The 18,408-nt window shown below is 34.8% G+C and overlaps 1 protein-coding gene and 1 pseudogene across 1 annotated transcript in view; one reads left to right on the plus strand and one right to left on the minus strand.

Moving 5' to 3' along the window:
* THEMIS (thymocyte selection associated) overlaps positions 1 to 18,408 on the minus strand; it is a 204,718-nt gene that overhangs the window by 124,359 nt on the left and 61,951 nt on the right. The window lies entirely within an intron of this gene.
* LOC136316415 (large ribosomal subunit protein eL15-like) lies at positions 3,664 to 11,531 on the plus strand (annotated as a pseudogene).

The raw sequence follows: 18,408 nt of genomic DNA on the forward strand, positions 1-18,408 counted from the left end.
CCTTTCCTTTTTTAAAATATTTTTTAAATTTTAATTTGTGTTTATAGATTCTTGTGTCCCCCCGAATGCATCCCCTCTCCCCCGAGTTCCCCTCAAGATTTCCCTTGCCCCCTGCCCTCAACCCCCTCCCGGCTTCCCTCCAGGATTTGTTTTTCTGATCTCTATAACGCTGTGTTATGTGTATACAATTTCACCAATCTCTTTCCCTTCTCTGATCCCATCCTATCATCCTTTTTCCTTCTGTCCACTTTCCCTCTGGACCCTTTGATCCCACCTCTGCCTCTATTCCATTCCTCAGTTCATATTGTTTATTGGATTTCTCAAATGATTGAGGTCATATGATATTTTTCTTTCTCTGCTTGGCTTATTTCACTTTACATAATAGTGTCCAGGTCCATCCATGTTGTCGCAAAAGGTAAGATTTCCTTCTTTTTCATGGCCCTATAGTATTCCATTGTGTATATGTACCACTGCTTTTTAATTCACTCATCCACTCTCAGATACTTGGGCCATTTCCAGATCTTGGCTATTATAAACAATGCTGCCTTTTAAATGTAATATATCTTTTTTTAAAAAGATTATATATACTTCTTTGAATCATAGATTCTTCTAGGAAAAATTTTAATGTATTGTCTATAGAATACTTGATTATCAGACCTAGGTAGCATAAATGGAGACCAGAAAAAAATATTTTGAGAGAGAAAAGGCCCTGTTCTTGGAAATGGGAAACCTGAAAGAGATACTGACTGTGTGATGTTGAGGAAGTATTTAATCTTTCAAGATCACATTTTTAAACTTTTATTTCTCAAAGGAGAGGATTGGATTAGGTCAATGCTCCCATAACTATATCTCTAGACACACCAAAACGAGATATTCTAGAAGAAAACTGTTTCATGAGTAAATTAATAATAACAAAAGAAATATTTCTGAGAGTGGCGATGATTGTATAACATTGTGATTGTACTTAAAGGCACTGACCTGTATACTTTAATATGGTAAATTTGATGCTATGTATATTTTACCACAATAAAAATAACTTACATATTTCTAATTAATTTAAGATGTCTCAGAAACTTTAGATGCACTGTGACTCACTTAAGGGGAATATAACTTGCAAAATTTTAAATATTTATTTGATTAAAAAACTCTTGGTAAAACGTACACTAATGAGTCACAACATAAGACACCATGATATATTAGTTCTCCACATAACTCCCCTTGGAAAATGCCAGCTTAGATAATACTGGATTGAATAGTCTTGAGTACATATTATTCTTTCTTTTCATCACTTCCCTAATTTTGTCATAGTTCCACTATTAGAAATCATTTTTTTCTAATACTATCAGAATAGTCACTAATACAATAAATTTTTACTAATTAAGGTACATCTTTTTATGCTTGTCTAAGTGTTTTAAGTTTAATTCTTAGCTTTAAATTATTTTGTATTTATTATTGGCACATTTGCTTTGTAGCACTTTCAAAAATGTATTTATTGCATACATTTTATTAATTTCAGAGAAAATAAGAAAAAATTACATAATTGCTCTCTAAGCCCTAAAGTACATTAATTATAATATTATATATTAGCATGTACAAAGGAGATAATGTATTTTTCAAAAACTTAATAGAATGATTTAGCTTGGAAAAGTCATTTATTAGTTTTATGTAACATGTACATTTTAGTCAAATTTATCTGTAAATCAAATCTTTATTAACCAAGTTATAGTGTCCTTTATGTATACTTTCATTTACTGAAAAGATTTATGGTTAGTTATTTTTGTAGTTGATTTTTGCTCAAAGTTTGATATAAACTTCCTGAAAAAGTGTGGGTGATGCAATCCTGTCGGGAATGGGTAAGGAAGGTAGCATGTACAATTTGTCCAGGGAACCTTTAGAAATTAAATAGTGTTTATCCACTGCTGGTGTACTTGAAAACTGTGAGGCAAAGAAACATTTACTTTGAAGAAATTTATTTTATTATGTCTTTTATCAAGGAAAATCTAATAAAATAGTATTCTTGAATTCTCCACAGTAAATGAATTTGTGTGAGTGTGTGCACATGTGTGTGCCTGCAACATTTAATCTCATTTGTCTGTGCGTGAAGATTTATTTCTAAGAGTCTACAATCATCATCAGGGTATAGAAAATTCAGCAGTTTTTGTGAAATATGTTTTTAAAAATAGCTACCTTGAATCTAATAAATAGTAGAGACACAGAATTTGTTGTTTTTTCTATTCTAGCTGTATTGATGACATAAGTCACAGAAAGTTATTTTAGTATCTTCTTTCTCGGGGAATTGGGTTCACAAAGTAATAACAGACCTAAAATGTTATAAGGTATAAAAAACCTGAAACCCTAAGGGCCATCATTATTTGAAGTTAATCATACAATTCAGAGCTGTGTTGTTGGATGTCTCTATGGCAAGAAAAATCTATATATAAGTCTCGTGTTTTCCCTTAGAAAATGATTAAGTACACAGTTTAGCATACTAGGTGGCAGAGTACAGAAAAAAATTAACTGATTTCTTCATATATTATCATAGCCAATCTAAAAGTCTGTTCTTATTAACAGCCACATAATTTTGTATAAAGTAGGGCAAGCTATATGATGTCATAAAGGAACTTCAATTTCACATTAAACTAACGTACCATAGGCCTCATTAGGCTTAAATTAGACCAATACTTACTTCATCTTTTTCACAAAGAGTATAGTAATTCTTCACTGAGAAAAATATGATTTATTATTCTTCCAAAGTAAAACAAAACACATTTCAGGAGCTGAGTGATCACTAGAGTGATTATAAAATAAGCCAATATGTAATCTTAATAAAGTAAGTTAAAAAACAGAAAATAGATTCTGTTTCCAAATTTGAATTTCACCTATTAAAATGGATATTATCACTTTTAAATTAGAAGAAATTGTTCACAAAGCATGCCACTTAAGAAACAAAAGTTATAAGAAACTGCAATAAATTGATCTGTTGAAAGTGATTCAATAAGTGAATTTATGCTGTAAGATCTTGACTCTAAATCTTAGATTTTTAGGGAGTTTATATCTTTAACTAATTCTTACAGGTCTGTAAACAATGTTGATAATAATGGTAACAAAATTTGTTTAGAAATCCATAAGTTTGAATGTTTTTTATTTGCATCATTTATCCTCACAATAATCATTTAAGGACTGTAAAACAAATATTATTACTGAGTTATATGAAAGTGGTCCGGTCTTCATAGTCAAGGCTCTAGAGCAGGGGTCCCCAAACTTTTTACACAGGGGGCCAGTTCACTGTCCCTCAGACCGTTGGAGGGCCGGACTATAAAAAAAACTATGAACAAATCCCTATGCACACTGCACATATCTTATTTTAAAGTAAAAAAACAAAACGGGAACAAATACAATATTTAAAATAAAAAACAAGTAAACTTAAATCAAGAAACTGACCAGTATTTCAATGGGAACTATGGGCCTGCTTTTGGCTAATGAGATGGTCAATGTGCTCCTTTCATTGACCACCAATGAAAGAGGTGCCCCTTCCGGAAGTGCAGCGGGGGCCGAATAAATGGCCTCAGGGGGCCGCATGTGGCCCTCGGGGCCGTAGTTTGGGGACCTCTGCTCTAGAGTCTAGAATCTCATGTAAGACTCTTAAGCTCTTTCCACTACGCTATGCTGCCACCCTATCACAAAGACAGTGCTATTGAAAACATGTTTATTGCAGTTCACAAAATAAGTATTTGTATCTCTAGAGCTACTCCTCCATTTGAATGGATAGGCCTTCTAGACCCTGTGGTATGAGAAGAGCAAGAATAAATGTCCTAGTATACTGTAAAGGATTTGCGCTCATTAGATTTTTTTCTACTTTTCTCTTTCTAGCTCATTAATTCCCATCCAAATAAGGAGCAATTTTTAAAATTAAATATTCCAACTATATATCACAATATTATTTAACATACACAGCATGAGATAACTGTGAAAAGTTTACATATTTCTTTCCTAGTCTTTAGCTTGTTTTCCCAATTCCAACCAATATATTCCCACCATCTTTGAAAGAAGGAGTGTTATGGAGAACTTTACCTACTAATTCTCACCTTTCTCTCATATCATTAATACTAGAATTATTAAAATATTAGCAACTTATGTGCTAGAAATTCACATGTAAGATATAATTTAATTTTCAAGATAGCAGTGAGCCTGACCAGGTGGTGGCGCAGTGGATAGAGCGTCGGACTGGGATGCGGAAGGACCCAGGTTCGAGACCCCGAGGTCGCCAGCTTGAGCACGGGCTCATCTGGCTTGAGCAAAGAGCTCGCCAGCTTGGACCCAAGGTCACTGGCTCCAGCAGGGGGTTACTCAGTCTTGCTGAAGGCCCGCGGTCAAGGCACATGTGAGAAAGCAATCAATGAACAACTAAGAAGTCGCAACGCGCAATGAGAAACTGATGATTGATGCTTCTCATCTCTCTCTGTTCCTGTCTGTCTGTCCCTGTCTATCTCTGCCTCTGTAAAAAAAAAAAAAAAAAAAAAAAAAAAGATAGCAGTGAAAGGTTGCTACAGATAAAACACAAATGTTTGACAGATAAGCATATGAACATTTGAAAAGATGCCATAAGTTCTCTGTCATCACATAGATCATAAAAGAGTATGTCTTTTTTTCTCTAAACTTTAAGGGCTTAATCATAGAGTTACACATTTCAACCTTTTACTAGTATCTGAAATCATAAATGGTTTGTCTAGCCTTTTTAAAATTTTAGCTAACAGAGATGGTTTCAAGGTGGGTGTCTACCCTGCCTTCAGATGCAGGAAGATTTAGAACATTTTGTATCTAACAACATAAGAAAGTGGACAACACTGATATTTATGATATTGATGGGCACTAGCTTTATCTGTTGATATGTCAGATGGCCACATGCTGTAGATAGAGGTGAGGCCTCTGATGGGCCCTGGGGACTACACAGGTGAAAAGGTTGACAGTGCTGCGTACACCACCAGTTCATGTATTGAATACTTCCGAAGGGCTGCAGGTTACCTGGCCCTACTTAAGTGGGTTTCTAAAGTATATTGTCACAGTTGAGGAACCCTCACAAAATGAATAAATGACTTGAAATACTTCTTGCAAGAAATCATGTATTAAAATTAAAACTAATTAAACACAAGAACAAAAAAATGAAGAGTTGACATTTCTACACCCACTCAGGCTTTTCTTCAGCCATACTGTGAGGTAAAATAATGACACTCTAGTCTAATAAAGAAATTAAAGTGGCTGAAATTTCTTTAACACAAATTTATCAAAATACGGCTTCATATTTACTATCATAAAAAAAACCTGCCTTTGAGATATAGGTAAAGATATGTCAAGCACACACACACACACAATTTTTTTAAAAATTTTTATTTATTCATTTTAGAGAGGATAGGGAGAGACAGAGAGAGAGAGATAGAGAGAGAGAGAGAGAGAGAGAGAGAGAGAGAGGAGGGGAGGAGCTGGAAGCATCAACTCCCACAACTCTCATATGTGCCTTGACCAGGCAAGCCCAGGGTTTTGAACCGGCGACCTCAGCATTTCCAGGTTGACGCTTTATCCACTGCACCACCACAGGTCAGGCATACACAATTTTTAATTAATACACATATATTTGAGATTCATGCTTGAAAATTTCTAATGCACTGAGCTATGTTACAAATATCTGGAGATAAGTCAACCTGTTATATATTTCTGATAATGTGTCTTATCTCTTTGTCAATAAAGTAAAATCTGTCTCACTTATTTTTGCTAGTACATGCTTTGGGCTCTTAAAACACAGCACTGTTTGTTCTGCAATCAAATTTCTAAAGAGCCGTGTTTTTTATACTTGCACATATAGATTTCTCATTTCATATGCTTCTTCGGCTTTTCTATCATTTTGTTACATTCTCAAGACAATACTTAGGTCAGCATATCCTACAAAATCTTCTTTAAGACTACATCAAATCCAACACTGGCACTAGAAATTCTAGCTCAAGCATCTCTGTTCAACTTCAGATAGAAATGGAGTACATAAAATAACCTATCCAAAGTAAACTTCTCAAAATCCTTGAGCAAAAGCTATATAATAATATGTAACAAAAACATATTATACCATTCAAACAACGAAGAAAATTCTCCAGATTTCTCAGAGTTGATTATAGGATTATTGAACAACATAAACTAATGAGTGATTCCAACAATCTTTATAGACCTTTCTCCAGGAGCAGAAACAAAAAATGTAGGCGAAGTCAAAATTCTTAAGAAAATTTTGCATAGTACTTTACGTGACGGGAGAAGACACATCAAAGATGGTAACCACGGTTTTTAAATGTTAGATGAGACAAAGTGAGGCTGTAGAATTTCTATGCTTAAATGTCTTTATATTTATTATGGAGTTGAAATTGTCCATAATAGCTATTAAGGATTTCTGAAAGTTCTTTTACCTGGAGGTAAAAAGAATAAATCATAAAGCCTACCAATTTATATTTAACTGAGTTAATTATTATATTAAAAAAGGACCCCTTTTCTTAAATGACATTTAAACTCCACAAAAGGAGTGATGTTTCAGTATCTAATATATTTGGGATGTTTAATAAATAAGTTATACTAATAATTTTAGTTCTTGAAATCAAATGATATAACTTGGTATTGCTGTCTAAATTGCTGTTATAATTGTAGCTTATTAGTAGTCATACATACTTATTCATGGGCAAGCTTTCTCCCTTCCAAGCAGTAAGAATGAGTAATAAACCTAGGATGAGGAAAGAGAATGTGAGAAATTCCTTTTTCCCTAAATCTTGCCTGGAACACAACCCCCCAGGGTCTTCAGTTCGGCAGAGCACTACCCCTTGTGTTACGGGAAGACCGGAAGAAGCATGAGGTTTAGGAAGAACCCCTATAAGCTTTAGTCACCCCAAATCTCTCATTAGGCTTTGTTAGGAAGATCTTCAAAACACCACAGATTTAATACTCCTGGTCTTGGTGACTTTGGGCAAAATTGTCAGGGCCAGAGACATACAACTATCCCAACAATAAAGTAAAGGGGTTAAAAGTATGAGGTATTGATTCAGACAACTTGGGTTTCATTCTGGCCTCAGCCCTTTTCTCACTGTGTAAACCTGAGAACTTAAACTCTTAGGGCTACATTTTCCTTTTGTGTAAAATGGAAAAAAAATTATATCATCTCTTTTATAAAACCAATGTGATGATTATAAATGAGTTAATAAATGCAACATGTATGGGAAACACTTAATATGTAATATACACAAAAGAGAAAAAAGCAAAAAAACCCAATAATAGTGATTATTATTTCTCCTCTTTTTTTTCTTTTAAACTCAGGAATTCTAAGCCATTGCAAAATGGTTATAAAGTCAGAGAGATTAATACCTATAAAGGCAATGAGGACAAACAAGATATTCCATCCTGGATCAAATTAGTTAAGACAAACTATATAAAATACACAGTTCAGCATCTGACACAGATTGAGCAAAAAATTCCAGCAACAGTCTTCCACAGATCTTGGCAAAGGATCTGAATATGGAAACGAGTCTCAGGTGACCTCTTTAGGTGGACTGCCTGTGGGAAAACATTGCCAGCTTGCTTTGAAAAATTTGTCTGACCCCATGCTTCGATAAATTGCTTAGAATTTAACCACCATAAGTTTATGCCCATAATGAGCAGTTTATAGGGAGATGTAAACACTTTTAAGATGTAAATATTGTGCTGCTTGTAGTTATTCACAAGGTATGCATTATACACAGTTGCCAAAGTTTCCTGGAACAAAAGATACAGCAAAATACCAAGGCATTTTTTAAAAATGTGTTTTATTCATGGCTCTGGAAGCTAGTGGTAGCCAACTGAAGGAGGAGTCTACCCTCCCTCTATTTTAATCATCTTAATTTTGCTAATGGAATGTTAGTGGGAAGAGTTTGGGAGCCATGTGGTGCTGATTGCATTGTTCACTATTGATGCTGCCTGCAAATTAAATGTACCTAAGTAGCCACCTGTTTATGCTTACGATTATGTAAAGCCCCATATGTTTCTCTCTGTACACATGGGAGGTAAATATTGAAAAAATTATTCTGGTGTGAAGGGTGAAAACAGCAGCAATTCTTCTAAAACTGTCACATATGCTGCAGTGTTTCCCTTAATGTTGTGCTTTGTCTGACATATTTGCTGATTTTCACCATGCATTGTTCAAAAAAATCTGTTACACATAGTTATACAAAACAATTAAAAATCGGTTTACATTATATTCAAAGAAGGAGGAGATGTAATTTTTCAATGTAGTTGTAACTTTTAAATCAACTTTAGAGCTTATGATTTAAATAGATTTTGACTTGCAGGCTAAAGAAAACTTTTTTTTTTTTTTTGCTAAATTCACCAGCCTATAAAAAGGGACATTTTTATCCTAAAGATACCCTTTTGATTCCGTATTACTAGGCAGGCAACAAAAAACTTGAATAACATGAATTTTTAAATCCCACCAATAACTAGCAGCTCTTTAAACTGGCTAGGCCACCATATATGCCTGCTGGATTGGCTTTGGAAAGCAGGTTGCTGATCTCCGTACAGAACTAACCTGGTCGAGTACTCCCGAGCAGTTTCAAGATGATGAAATGCCTTAGCACGCTGGAGACGTGACACATATAACACTGCTTCAGACTATTCAGACTGGCCCAGACAGTAGTTTGCAGGAAAGACCAGAGACACTGAACTTGATGTTGTTGATTACTTTAGATATTGAAGGTGAAAGGATGGGAGTTTTATGTGGTTTGATTAAGAGAGGTTTAAATATCAACTGTCTGGCAGCCTAGATATGACACTTCCTGACTTTCCAAAAAAGTATTGAGAAAAGTACACAGACTATAATAGAAAAAGATGAACATCTTCCACACCACCAAAAATTAGTAATAGACCAACTGCTTCCCAAAGCCAGATTTTACTTCATAATAAGGAAGACAGCTAAAATGAGAACATTGGAGGCTTAGCAATGCAAGGTCTCATGAAATGGAGGCGTCACTCTATATTTTCCAGACATAATAAGAATAAAAATAAAAGTAATTAAAGTCAGTGAACACTTTTTATAGGACAAAATTTGTGTTAAGCACTTAATTCATTCATTTCACTTATTTACTTCTGGGAAGAATTTTACAAGTAATATTTATATTTTTCCAACTTTATTATACAGAAAATAATAGGCTAACGCACTAACATACATCAAAGAGGTCAACCAGACTTTTTAAAATATTGATATTTTTTTCACTCTTGATATATACATACATAGATATATATAGAGACGTTCTAACAACATTAAAAGTATACCAAACTGATTCATTTGAATTCTGTTTCACTTAATATTAAACCATGATTAAACCTCATGTTTTAAAATATTTTTCACAAATCTGATTTTTAATGGCTATATGATATGTTCTAAGAGATATATTATAATTTATTTTTTCCTTACTATTGGGCACTTAAATTTATTATATTATTTTGTTAGTAGATATAATTCTAATGCGGTTATTTCCTTATAGCTTATTCTAATAAGTGGAACTCCTAAGTTAAAGGCTCTTTTCTCAGACAATTGCTGGTTCCAGGAGGTACGGCCAAAATACAATTCCTAACATCAATTGTTATCTCTGCACACGCACAAAAGAAATATATACTCGCCAACTGACAGGAAGATGGAGCTTGAAATATATCAAATTTATATACCCTTCAATTAAGTTTGAGAGTGATCACTTAAAAATACCTTTCTAAATATTATTATCATAACTGTAAAAGCTTTGCTAATAAATACATAGAAAAGTGGTCACTATTGTTTTGATTTACATTGAGTCCAAACTAATTTCTGTATAGTTACAAGCCATCTGAATTTCTTTTATCTTTTATTCATTTACCAGTTAGTGTTCTCCTAAACTATTTGATTTTTTTTCACATTTTACTGTGCTCTACTATTTTTTAAATTGTGTCATTTTGCTGTTAAACTTTTCTGCCTGTTTTTACTTTTCTGATATAAAGTTCCATTTTATGCAATTGAATATACAGATTTTTTTTATGCTCTGATAGTTATTTTATAAATACAAACATAAAAGTTTTCCTAAAATGTAATTTTTTTGTTGTTGTTGTATTTTTCTGAAGCTGGAAACGGGGAGAGACAGTCAGACAGACTCCCGCATGCGCCCGACCGGGATCCCCGGGCCATCTTTGCTCCAGTGGAGCCTTGGCTGTGGGAGGGGAAGAGAGAGACAGAGAGGAAGGAGAGGGGGAGAGGTGGAGAAGCAGATGGGCGCTTCTCCTGTGTGCCCTGGCCAGGAATCGAACCCGGGACTTCTGCACGCCAGGCCGATGCTCTACCACTGAGCCAACTGGCCAGGGCCTAAAAATGTAAATTTTTAATCTACTTCAAATTTCCTTTGCTAGTGATGTAAGATTGATGATTAAAATTCATCTACTGCTTTCTCAATTGATAATTACACTACATTAATTCACCAAATAATTTTTTCTTCAACCCCGGATGTATAGTACTGGTTTTATCAAGTAGAAAGTAATAGTGCATATTAAGTCTGTTTCAGAACTATATACAAAGGTTTCAGGGACACTAGAGTCAAATTCAAAGCATTGCTCTCATGCTCCTGTAACAACTAGTACCACAGTTATTCACTTATTGACATAGTTTTTGATTTTCAGTAATATTAGTATAATTTATTATAACTTTGTGATAGGCTTTAATAGTTACAGGACAAGTACTTTCTTACTGTTTTGTGTTTTAAACATTTGCTTGAATATTTTCACTTCTTTATTCTTACAAATGAACTTTAGAATTACTTTCTCAAGAGCCAACAAAATGTCTCTTCCTTTCTATCTGGCCCAGCTGTCAGGTAAGTCAAGATGTGTCCTTAGGAGTAGATCCAGGAATTAGGAGGAAGAAGCAGTTAGATGTAGTGAACTTCCTTCTCACGGTGCACCGCTGGCAGTACCACCAGCTCTCTGTGCTCCACAGGACCATGTCTCCCCATCCCTCCCTTCCCCATCCCTCCCTTCCCCCCGCCACCCCCCGGGCCAAATTAAGCATGTAGGTTAGGATAAAAGGCCAAGGAAGGTTGTGTCCCATATTGGAATTATGGGCAATGTAGTGGCTGAAAATGTCTTGTTTCTCACTGTGCAACCTTCAGCATGCCTGTCCATCATGGTGTTAACCATTTAAAGTTTGCTGGAAGCCTTCAGTTTGTTGCCAAGGAGCGAGCTGGATGTCACTTGCGGCTCTGAGAGTCCTGAATTCTTACTGGGTTAGTGAAGATTCCATGTACAAATTCTTTGAGATTATCCTCATTGATCCATTCCCTAAGGTAACCAGAGGGAATCCAGACACCCAGTGGATCACCAAAGCAGTCCACAAGCACGCGGAGATGCAGACCACAGAGCCGTGGCGTTGGAAAGAGCCAGGACTTCTACCACATTATTGGTGGTTCTCGCAGCACGGAGCACAGAGAAGGCGCAGTACCTTCCAGCTCCACCATTACCACTAATATAAGTCATGCTTGTGAAATTCTTCCTAATATACAATTTAGGACAGCCAAAAAAACAAAAAAGCCAATATAATAATTATCATTAATAATATGTGAGTTAGGGTTATCATTGTGTTTATCTTATAAATTCATGTACACTTGATATATACAATGTATTCCATTTTCTGATTTAAGCACATAAAATGCATTTTTATTTATTTTTAATAAGTAAGCTTTTATAAATTTTTAAATAAGAAAAGTGGTTAAATTTTTATAGTATTTATCATATTGTATGTAAAGATATTAAGCGTAGTTGTTTCATGCTTTTCCATTGCTATTTTAAAATATGTTACCTTTGTATATTCTAAACAGTTACAAGTGAAAAGTTATGACTATATATATATATTTGTGTATAAATATATATTGGTTTATATTCATATTTTATGTATATATTCTTTACATATTTAGTTAAACCTATTCATTTTTTATATATCTTCATCCTGTCCTCTTACTGAATTCACTAATTAAGTCTAACAAATTTAAATTTTTTGTTTTATTTGATTCCATTGTTTTTTCAGGATGTTCTTACAGAGAATATTGATTATCAACTCATTTTTAAAAGTCTTCCAATTCTTTTATTACTGGCCATATTTAAAATTATAGAATGATATTAAATAAGAGTGAAGACAAACACCCACATGAGAACGATACTTCCTTTGTCTGACTCACTGCGCCTTACTACTTGGCGCCCTTACCTGACAGCAGAGCACTGCCCACGGTGAGACCTCCCACCACCCTCTGTGTCAGGACCCGCCCTTTTCTAAGATTCTGAAGGTTTTTAAAATCATGTTGCTGAAGAAAGCTGAGACAAGATTATTAAAAATTATTGAATTACATACTTTAAAAGACTGAATATTATGCTATGTAAATTATATCTCAATAAATCTGTTATTTTTTTTCATTGGAGAGGGGAGAGATGGACAGTAAGTAATAGCAGTTAGATTGGCCTTCTCATTAGTTATTGGTGAGAACGCACATTGACAGAGTGTTTATGAAAAGGTGATTTGGCAATATGCTTTGAAAGCTTTAAAATCATTTTTTACTTCTGAAGTCATAATTTTATGTATGTGAAATTATTATAATGAGAGGTACAGACAAAACTTCAGTTAAAGCTGCTCATGATAGCTTAAACTGCATAAATAATCATATTCAGGATAGACTTAATGCAATCTGATATACGCATATGAGGGACTATTATATAGAAATAAAATTGTTTTGTGAATAATATTTAATAATATAGGAAATCCTGAGAAATAAGTTTGTTTTCTATCATATTAAAATGTCTATTTGTGTGTGGGTGTACAATGTACTAGAAAACAATGGAAAAAAATGTAACAAATATTAGTGCCAGATAGCTCTGGTGATGCGATTAGAGAAAGCTTTCATTTACAGTACTTCTCTGCATTATCCTCCATTTCCCATTTTTCTACAAGTGTATGTGGAATCTGTAAAACTGAGAAAAATCAATACATCTTACAACTTTTAAAAAATAGTTTCCTTTGTCCACCCTAAAACCTGCATGAGTATGTTTTTAGTAGCATTATTTATAGTTGCCAAAATTTAGAAGTAACCAAGATGTTCTTCAGTAGGTGAACAAATAAACTGTGGTACATCCAGACAACAAAATATAATTCGGTGCCAAAAAAGAAATGAGCTGTCAAGCTATGAAAAGACATGGGAACCTTCAATTTATATTATTAAATAAAAGAAGCCAATCTAAAAAAAAAAAAAAAGCTACATACTTAATAAGTCCAACTATAGTTTGGAAAAGGCAAAACTATGGAAACAATCAAAAGATTTGCCAGGAGCTGTGGAGAAAAAGGAGGAACAGGCAGAGCACAGAGGATTTTTAGGTCATTGAAAATACTCTGTATGGTACTACAATGGAGATACACATCATTATACAATTATCTAAACCCATAGAATGCATAACACTGAGAGTGAACCAATGTAAATCACAAATTTTGGTTAGGATGTATCAGTGCAGGTTCATCAGATGCATCAAAGTCTACCATTCTGGTGGGGGATTTGATAAGGAGGGAGGCTATGCGGGAGATCTCTGTACTTTTCACTAAATTTTACTGTGAACCTACAAAAGCTCTTAAAAGATAAAGTCTATTAAAAATAACTGTAGTTCCAATGGCAGAACGTCTAAATCATTAATATATGACTATTGATAAATATACCAATGTACTTTTCCAATGTCCGGGTAAGAGAATCAAAGAGCTAAAGATCTCAGTAGAGGCCCTGGCCGGTTGGCTCAGCGGTAGAGCGTCGGCCTGGCGTGCGGGGGACCCGGGTTCGATTCCCGGCCAGGGCACATAGGAGAAGCGCCCACTTGCTTCTCCACCCCCCACCCCTTCCTCTCTGCCTCTCTCTTCCCCTCCCTCAGCCAAGGCTCCATTGGAGCAAAGATGGCCCGGGCGCTGGGGATGGCTCCTTGGCCTCTGCCCCAGGCGCTGGAGTGGCTCTGGTCGCAGCAGAGCGGTGCCCTGGAGGGGCAGAGCATCGCCCCCTGGTGGGCAGAGCATTTTCCCTGGTGGGTGTGCCAGGTGGATCCCAGTGGGCGCATGCGGGAGTCTGTCTGACTGTCTCTCCCCATTTACAGCTTCAGAAAAATACAAAAAAAAAAAAAAGATCTCAGTAGACAGTTTTTAAAGGAAAGTTTGGTTGCACCATGGTGATACTGTTGATTAGACACCATAAAGAACGCTAGAGGAGTTGTGCATGTAGGAAAGGGGGATGGTAAGAGCAAAATGTGATTAAATAGATTTTTAGAAGATGTGCATAAAATATTATTACTATGAAAACTTAGAGAATAGTGCCAGTTCTGGAGAAGCTTATTTTAAAATGATCTTTCTAACAGAATTTTGGTCTGAAGCTAAAATGTACTTACTTGAGTGAAAAGACCATTTTAACTTAACCCCACAAAGTGTGTTTTTTTCCAGATAATATACATTTTAGTTATCCAAAGACCGAGGACTTAGAGATACAATCTGATCATGTACTAAAGAGCAGGAAAAAAAAAAGGCAAAAACAAAAATTCTGAAAATTCATGTAAAGGCCTGAACTTTTTGTGCACTTAAATTGTTTCACAGTTTTTTGCCTAGTTATATCTAGAATATCCTTTTTTGTCTGAGAAAATACTTTGTATAATAAACATCGCTGAATTGATTTCTCCTAAGTGAGCACAGTGGGGAAGAGATGCCTTTAGAGAAGTTGACCCAGAAAACGTGGAAAAACAGCCCATGATTCCTTGAATAGCAAATTATCCAAAAGGCAAGGAGCCTATTTAGGGCCTCTCTGAATCATATCTTCTTAATACCCACATGGAAAAATAGGAGCAAATTCTGCCGTCTATTTTGCTTCTCTTTTTATTTTTTAAAGTCCTACAAAAAGCAGGAGTTAAAAATGTTATTCACTATAAAGCTACTAAATATTTTAAAAATATTTTTTGCATAACAATTTTCCTATTAGGTAATTTCTAAAAGAAATTTAGAAGCTGATATTTTAATCAGCTTCTGAAAAAAAAAAAAAAGATAAAATCATTAAATCATTAACCATAAAAGATTTAGTCTTTCAATGGTAGATGAAATATATAATGAATGTAATACTATGTTTCCTTTCAATTAAGTATATAGCTTCTCAAATAAAAGAATGACGAAATTCATTTTGAAAAAATGTTAATGTGTTAGTTATTTTGGTACCTACACAAGGGAGCAGATTTTATTCATTATTAGCTTAATTTTTGTTGTTGGTTATACTTTTAAAGCATCAAGTATACTTTTATACTTGATATTTATCACATTTTTATTTTTCTTGTATTTTTTATATTTTTAATTAAAATATTTTTGAAAAGAGTCTTACTGTTAAGAGAAATAAGCATATTGGTAGATAATTCTTCATGACATTTCTACATGATTCAGTATTTGGAGATAACAGATTTGTTTTCTAACCAGTGTAGAAATGATAGAGAATATCTCCCTCCTAGTAGACATTCTAAAACTGTAAAATCTTTCTTCTCTGCAAAAAAAAAAAATTTTTTTTCTTAAAGACAATGTTTTCCTCTAAGACAAAGGTTAGCATGTTTGCCAGCAGCCCCTTACACATTTGAAATTTCCTGAACTCATTGTTCCTACTGGCCGTGCTCTGTATCACCCTGGTCCCACTAAGGCATGAAGCTCAAGTTGTCTGTTACGCCATCAGAAATAACCTGTGATAAATAGTTCTAGCTACTTAAGGATGGCTTGATCTCCTGACAGATAAAAACCATCTAATCATTTCTCTGGTCAAAATTAATTTAAGTAGACAGTACTTCCTGAAACTTGGGTTTAAAGCATGATTTAAGTTCATTAAGTATAGGAAGGGAAATTTATATTAAGCAAATTGAGCATCTAAAATGTGGCCAATTGAAATTGGCATAGCTGGTGGTGAGATGTGCTGTAAATGGAAAACATATGCCACATTTTAAAGTCTTTTTATCTAAAAATTTCTATTTCCTGTTGTTTTAGAAATGGCATTAGTTTAGAACTTTTCTTCCCCAGTATTACAATGCTACTACATATAATGAAAAAAAAATTAGAAAGGCTGACACATAATCATGGAATCTGTGGATCTTCATTGGAATACTGATTTTGACTGACAATGAACCATCTCGTTCCTTTTCTGTGATTAAACAGGAAGTGCACCAGAGCACGGCCCCTGGGACTGTACAGTGTAGGTCAGTGTTGGTGCTTCCCAATACAGCACCACTACAGGAGGCATTGTGCTGAGCATCTGAAATGTGGCCAATTTAAATTGGCATAGCTGGTGGTGAGATGTGCTGTAAATGGAAAACATATGCCACATTTTAAAGTCTTAGCATGAGAAGAATGTAAACTATCTCAGTAAGTTTTATACTGATTAGATGTTTAAAAGATTTTTTAGATATGTTTTAAATAAAATATATTATTAAAATTAATTTTACATTTTTTTTTAACTTTTAAAAATATCTATTCTACTGAGCCAACAAAATATGCCCCAGTGATTCTGCCTCCTGACGGTCACATGTTTGTGCAGTCCCTTCCCAGAGTGCATGAGCATTGCCTGTGTGATCAAAAGAATACAGTTGTCCATGGCTTAATGACAAGCATACCTTCTGAGAAGTGCATCATCAGGTGATTTCCTCATTATAAGAACATCACAGAGTGCACTAACACAAACCCTGATAGTATAGCCTGCTACACACCCAGGCTATATGGTAGGGTCTGTTTCTCCTAGGCTACAAATTTGCACAGCATATTACTGTATTAAATACTGTATGTAATTGTAACATAATGGTAATTGTGTATCTAAACTTATCCTAAATATAGAAAAGGTACAGTAAAAATACAGTATAAAAGACAAAAAATGGTTCACTCATAAAGGGCCTTTTTACCATGAATGGAGCTTCCAGGCTGAAAGTTGCTCGAGTGATTCAGTGAGTGACGAGAGACTGTGAAGGCCGAGGACGGGACTGGGCACTATTGCAGACTCTGTAAGCCCTGTATATACACTTAGGCTGTGTTAAATTTATTAAAAAAATATTTTTCTTTCTTCACTAATAAATGAACCTTAGCTTACTATCACTTTTTAAATTTTATAAACTTTTAACTTTTTTTTTACTCTTTGAGTCTTTTATAATAACACAGCTTAAACTACAAACACCCTGTCTAAATGACAAAAATTAATTTTCTTTGTATCTTTATTCTATAAGATTTTCTATTTATTTATTTTTAATTTTTTGTTGAAAACGAAGGCAAAAACACACAGATTAGCCCAGACCTCCACAGGGTCAGGGTCATCAATATCATTGTCTTCTACCTCCACCTCTTGTCCCATCAGAAAGTCTTCAGGGGTGATACCATGCATGGAGCTGTCATCTCCTGTTATAACAATGTTTCTTTCTGGAACACCTGCAGAGGGACTTGCCTGAAGTGTCCCTCTTTTCAGAAATATGCCCATGGTGGTCTGCTTTGTTTGTTTCTTTTGTTATATATTTACTTATAAACAGATAATGTACTATAACCATTCCTGTTTATTAATTAAAACTTTTAGGCATTGGTTTCCATGTTTTCAAACTTTTTAAGGAACCTGTTGAGGTTTGCTATCGCTTTTGCTAATCCCTTCATTGAAAATTTCCTTCAGGGCTCTTCTTTTACTTCTGAATTTTTATTTTCTTTTTCTTCTTTTTGTCATACTTTCCCAATCTGTGTCCAACAACTCCTCAAGAACCACCCTCAAAGCTCCTCAATGTTATCCTATCCACACCCAGATTAAATTTGTCTTCTTAATCCCAGTTTTATTGATTTTTGCATCCTCCTCATCCTGTGCTAATCCTTTGACATTCTGGACAAACCTCTTGACTGTTTTCTTCCAGATGCCATTCATATAATCCCAGGTGATACCACCCAATGCCCAAGAAAGGTTTCTAATGTAGTCATAAGTGTGGTAATCCTTCTAGGCTTGTATCAGTGCCTCCTCAGTGGGTTCCCCAGTCACAGCAAACATTCTCCTCACAAAGTAGGCCTTAAAAGCTGTGTCAAAGAGGTGGCATTTGGAAGGAGAAATACCATTTTGATATTGGAATAAAGGTCACCAATAAAAGGATACTGTCCGAGAGCATTATCAACAATGAGAAAAAGGTACAAAAGGTCTATTTTTACAGATAGTACTTCTCCATTTTGTTGGAATAGCAATTCAGGAAGACATCTTGGAAGAGAAGCTGGGTCACCTGTGACTTCTTATTGTTCCTGCAGTACAATGCAGAGTGTGCTGTTTGATACACTTGAAAACCCTGGGATCTCACTATGTCAGATCA

Source organism: Saccopteryx bilineata, chromosome 12 (assembly GCF_036850765.1).
Source record: "Saccopteryx bilineata isolate mSacBil1 chromosome 12, mSacBil1_pri_phased_curated, whole genome shotgun sequence".
NCBI classification, from domain to species: domain Eukaryota; kingdom Metazoa; phylum Chordata; class Mammalia; order Chiroptera; family Emballonuridae; genus Saccopteryx; species Saccopteryx bilineata.